Raw genomic sequence first — 6,117 nt, 5'->3', positions numbered from 1 at the left:
CACCTAGGCAGTACACAAGTATCTTTCCACTGACCATTTAGAACGGAGATGAGGAAAAACGTTTTCAGTCAGAGTTGTAAATCTGTGGAATTCTCTGCCTCAGAAGACAGTGGAGGCCAATTCTCTGGATGCTTTCAAGAGAGAGCTAGATAGAGGGCGGCACGGTGGCGCAGCGGTAGAGTTGCTGCCTTACAGTGAATGCAGCGCCGGAGACTCAGGTTCGATCCTGACTACCGGTGCTGTACTGTACGGAGTTTGTGCGTTCTCCCCGTGACCTGCGTGGGTTTTCTCCGAGATCTTCGGTTTCCTCCCACACTCCAAAGGCGTATGTAGGTTAATTGGCTGGGTAAATGTAAAAAATTGTCCGTAGTGGGTATAGGATAGTGTTAACGTGCGGGGATCGCTGGGCGGCGCGGACCCGGTGGGCCGAAGGGCCTGTTTCTGCGCTGTATCTCTAAATCTAAAATCTAAAAATAGTTGAGTCAGGGGGTATGGGGAGAAGGCAGGAATGGGGTACTGATTGTGAATGATTGATTGGCGGTGCTGGCTCGAATGGCCTACACCTGCACCTATTGTCTATTGATCTGCCCAGAAAGCCTTGGTTTGAGTTCATTGCAATGCACTGGTCCTAGGCAACAGGATGTTAGGTGGCTCGTGAGTGATGGAAGTGAATAACCAAGGATGCTGAGCTGGGGTGAGGGAGTAACCCTGTGGGAAGAGGAGGTGATTATGGCCATCTGGTCACTCTGGTGGTTGGCGATTCAGGCACTCGGTCAATGTTGGAGCATTGTCTGTACCTCTGGGCGATGCAACAGTAGATTGTGTGTGAGTTAGGGGGAGATGTGATATCTTCACTTAGCACCAGATACCTATTGACACGAGTTGCTGGATTATAAGGATCATCACGCTGAATTAACAAAATTATCAGAACGTCAACAGGTCAGTGACAAATATCAAGTACAGGTCTATCGTCGATTGTCTGGCAGCTGGTGGTGTGATACCTCTTTTAAATCAGACTAAACTACAAGAGCTTTCCATGTGGAGCACGCCTTTTCGGGACGTGTGGCTCCATCCTGAAAGAATAAATTGTTTATCATATCATATCATATATATACAGCCGGAAACAGGCCTTTTCGGCCCTCCAAGTCCGTGCCGCCTAGTTTACTTCTTTGTTAATTGTTCATTCTTTATTTGAATCTAGTTTAGTTTAGAGATACAGTGCGGAAACAGGCCCTTCAGCCCACCGAGTCCGCACTGACCAGTGATACCCGCACACTAACACTATCCTACACACACTGGGGACTATTTACATTTACAGCAAGCCAATTAACCTACAAACTTGTACGTCTTTGGAGTGTGGGAGGAAACCGGAGCAAACGGGGAGAACGTACAAGCTCCCTACAGACAGCACCCATAGTCAGGATCGATCCCGGGTCACTAAGGCAGTAACTACCGCTGCATCACCATGCTACACTTCCATTTTTTGGAAGAGCATGCTGCTTTAGAGACATGGGAGGGGTAGAATTAGTGGGTCGGATGTGTATTGTGACCTCTGTTGGTCGGGCAAAATGGATAATCTGGCAAGGTTCCTGAACCAAGGGTGCCGGAAATTCGATTGTGGACCTGTACAGTAGGGATTGATTTTGGACGGAAGGGCCTGTTTCCTGTCCAAGGGCTTTATGACCTCAGTCATTTCCACCACCACAGAAACCAACATTATCACCTCATCGAGGCATTATTACAACAACTGGCTGCAGCAAGGGTTGACAGCCTGACAACTTCCTGACTATTGCTCAGAAACTGTTCCACAACTGTTCACACAAAGGGTGGTGGGTGTATGGAACAAGCTGCCAGAGGAGGTAGGCACAAAATGCTGGAACAACTCAGCTGGACAGGCATCTCTGGAGAAGGAATGAGTGACATTTCAGGGTCGAGATCCTTCAAGGTTTGCCAGAGGAGGTCGTTGATGCAGGGACTATCCCAACGTTTAAGAAACAGTTGGACAGGTACATGGATAGGACAGGTCTGGAGGGATATGGGGCAAATATGGGCAGGTGGGACTAGTGTAGCTGGGGCATGTTGGCCAGTGTGGGCAAGTTGGGCCAAAGGGCCTGTTTCCAAGCTGTATCACTCTGACTTTATATGAGTTGAGGCTGGGACTATCCCATCATTTAAGAATAAAGGGGAGGCCATTTAAAACTGAGATGAGAAGAAAAAAAATTCACCCAGAGAGTTATGAATTTGTGGAATTCTCTGCCACAGAAGGCAGTAGAGGCCAATTCACTGGATGAATTTAAAAGAGAGTTAGACAGCTCTAGGGGGCTAGTGGAATCAAGGGATATGGGGAGAAGGCAGGCACGGGTTACTGATTGTGGATGATCAGCCATGATCATCATGAATGGCGGTGCTGGCTCGAAGGGCCAAATGACCTCCTCCTGCATCTATTTTCTAAGTTTATGTTTACAACAGTTAGACAGGTACATGGATAGGACAGATTTGGAGTGATATGGACCTAGGTGGGCCTAGTGTAGCTGGAACATGTTGACTGGTGTGGGCAAGTTGGGCCAAGGGGCCTGTTTCCACACTGTATCACTCTATGACTATAACTATCGGTGCCTCTGGCTGTTCGAGAACACGCACAGCACTGGCATGCTCCCACATGCTCCCACATCCTGTTCACAAAAGGAGAAATCTCATTCAGTCAATGACCGGCCTATCATTCAGGGGAAGTCGATATTAACGGGTGTGCAGGTGCAGAGAAAAATAAGTGCGTTCATGCAGAAATTTTTAATGAGCAGGTCAGATTGAGAAATCATTTGGTCATATGCCAAATAGAGGCAGAGTTCAAAAGCAAAGGAGATGAAGTCAATGGAGCTGTAGATGATTTACAAAAAAATCATGATTTACAAAGAAGATGATTTACAAAAAAAGACACTGCTGAAATAACTCAACGGGTCAGACAAGATTTCTGGAGAACATGGGTAGGTGACATTTCGGGTTGCCCGTCCCATGTTTTACAGAGATGCTGCCTGACCTGCTGAATTACTCCAGCACTTTGTGTCTTTTTTTTAAAAAAGTCAATTGAACCAAGTATATATGGTTTGGTGAATTCTGGGCAGTGCATTTTGTGAAAGTGAAATGAAATGTAGGGTAATGATGTGTAGAAATGAACTGTAGATGCTGGTTTCAGCGCCCGGTGCGACTCGGCCGCGGGGACTTCCACCCCCTTGCGGGGACTGTGCGGGTCGGTCGGGGACGAGCTGTCTGTCCGTGGGCGTGGGGAAGAGAGTGGAAGTTTTGTTGCCTCCATCACAGTGAGGGGGTGTTTGGAGTCACTGTGATGGACGTTTGTGTTGGGGTCATGTGTTTTGTGTTCTTTTTTGTGTGACTGCTATGTAGTTTTATCATCATCATCATCATATCATATATATACAGCCGGAAACAGGCCTTTTCGGCCCTCCAAGTCCGTGCCGCCCAGTGATCCCCGTACATTAACACTATCCTACACCCACTAGGGACAATTTTTTTTTTACATTTACCCAACCAATTAACCTACATACCTGTACGTCTTTGGAGTGTGGGAGGAAACCGAAGATCTCGGAGTAAACCCACGCAGGTCACGGGGAGAACGTACAAACTCCTTACAGTGTGTTCGGTACCTTGGTACCGAATGACAAATAAAGCTCTGTTGAACTGTTGAAGATGGACACAGAGTGCATGAGTAATTCAGCAGGTCTGGAGAAAATATATGTGTACACACATACACACAAAAAGCAAACAATAGTAGTGCAATAATAATAATAATTTAACTTGCTAATATGATTTACTTTACACCTGCATGTGTTGTCTTTCATCAGCTACTCCCATGCTCCCTTTCCCAGATGTTGCAACCTTACACTATCCCATGACTCTACACTTCTGCAGATGAGCACACATCAACAACATTCAGCGCACCATCCAACACTCTTGATCAGCACCATCACCACCAATTCAGCCCCTCCACCACTGACACACCTTGGGTTTACTCCGTAACTCCCTGGTCCACTCGTCCCTTCCCACCCAAACCACCCCCTCCCCAGGTACTTTCCCCTGCAACCGCAGGAGATGCAACTTTACCTTTACCTCCCCCCTCGACTCCATCCAAGGACCAAAACAGTCTTTCCAGGTGAGGCAGAGGTTCACCTGCACCTCCTCCAACCTCATCTATTGTATCCGCTGCTCCAGATGTCAACTTCTCTACATCGGCGAGACCAAGCACAGGCTCGGCGATCGTTTCGCTCAACACCTTCGCTCAGACCGCCTTAACCAATCTGATCTCCCAGTGGCTCAGCACTTCAACTCCCCCTCGCACTCCCAGTCTTACCTTTCTGTCATGGGCCTCCTCCATTGTCATAGTGAGGCCCACCGGAAATTGGAGGAACGGCATCTCATATTTCGCTTGGGCAGCTTGCACCCCAGCGGTACGAACATTGATTTCTCCAACTTCAGATAGCTCCTCTGTCCCTCGCTTTCCCCTCCCCCTTCCCAATTCCCCCACTGTCTTTCTGTCTCCAACTACATCCTTTCTTTGTCCCGTCCCCTCCCCTGACATCAGTCTGAAGAAGGGTCTCGACCCGAAACGTCACCCATTCTCTCCCGAGATGCTGCCTGACCCGCTGAGTTACTCCAGCATTTTGTGATACCTTCGATTTGTACCAGCATCTGCAGTTATTTCCTACACCTTGGGTTTAGGTATATTATTATTGTCACACATACTGAGGTGCAGTAAAAAGCTTTATTGATTGCTTTCCAAAGAGATCAGATGTACCATGCAGAGATACAGCCAGGTACAGCTCAAGTACAACAGGCTGAGCAAAGGAGAAGACACAGAGTGCTTTGTTTGTATGTTTATTATTGTCACTTGTACCAAGGTACAGTAAAAGCTTTTGTTTGTGTGCTATCCAGTGAAGATAAAGATTGTACATGAATGCATTCAAGTCTTCCACACTGTAAAAATAAAGGATAAGGGTGCAGCATTTAGTGCAAGAATATAACGTTAAAGTCCGATAACATCCAAGTAAAGAAATTTCAAAGATCTCCATTGTGGCAGATGGGAGGTCAGGACCACACTCCACCTGATGCGATGAACTTTGTTCAGTTGCCTGATAACAGCTGGGAAGAAACTGTCCCTGAATAAGTGTTCCTGGTAAGTGTTTTCAAACTTCTTGCAGCACATAATTCTCAGCATTGTAGCACATCAGTTTGTTAGACAACGTCCTCAATGGGGTAGAGGTGAATCGAACAGTGCCCTGGCTGATGGCAATTAGATTAGTTTAGTTTAGAGAGATACAGCATGGAAACAGGCCAATTCATCGGTCACCTCTATCCTACACTCAAAGGGGCAATTTACAGAAGTCAATTATCCTACAAACCTTTACATTTTTGGAATGTGGGAGAAAATCGGAGCACCCGGAGAAAACCCACGTGGTCCCAGGGAGAAGGTACAAACTCCACACCGACAGCCCCCGAGATCAGGATCAAACCCGGGTTTACTGCGCTGTAAAGCAGCAACTCAACCACTGCGCCATCCTTAATCGTTGGCTACTTCACCATCACCTTTCAAGCCTGCAATCTTTACCAGCAGAGTAAGAGCACTGGGTTCAAGTCAAGTCAAGTCAAGTTTATTTGTCACATACACATACACGATGTGCAGTGAAATGAAAGTGGCAATGCCTGCGGGTTGTGCACAAAAAGAATTACAGTTACAGCATATAAATAAAGTTAATAAGTTACTATTAGTGTCGACAAAAATTTAGTCTCTGGGGTTATAAAAGTTGACAGTCCTGATGGCCTGTGGGAAGAAGCTCCGTCTCATCCTCTCCGTTTTCACAGCGTGACAGCGGAGGCGTTTGCCTGATCGTAGCATCTGGAACAGTCCGTTACTGGGGTGGCAGGGGTCCCTCATGATCTTACTTGCTCTGGATCTGCACCTCCTGATGTATAGGTCCTGCAGGGGGACGAGTGTAGTTCCCATGGTGCGTTCTGCCGAACGCACTACTCTCTGCAGGGCCATCCTGTCCTGGGCAGAGCTGTTCCCAAACCAGACTGTAATGTTGCCGGACAGGATGCTCTCTACAG

The sequence above is a fragment of the Rhinoraja longicauda genome, chromosome 37 (genome assembly GCF_053455715.1).
Source record: "Rhinoraja longicauda isolate Sanriku21f chromosome 37, sRhiLon1.1, whole genome shotgun sequence".
NCBI classification, from domain to species: Eukaryota; Metazoa; Chordata; class Chondrichthyes; order Rajiformes; family Arhynchobatidae; genus Rhinoraja; species Rhinoraja longicauda.
The sequence above is the reverse complement of the archived record's forward strand: the minus strand, read 5'-3'. Positions refer to the sequence as shown.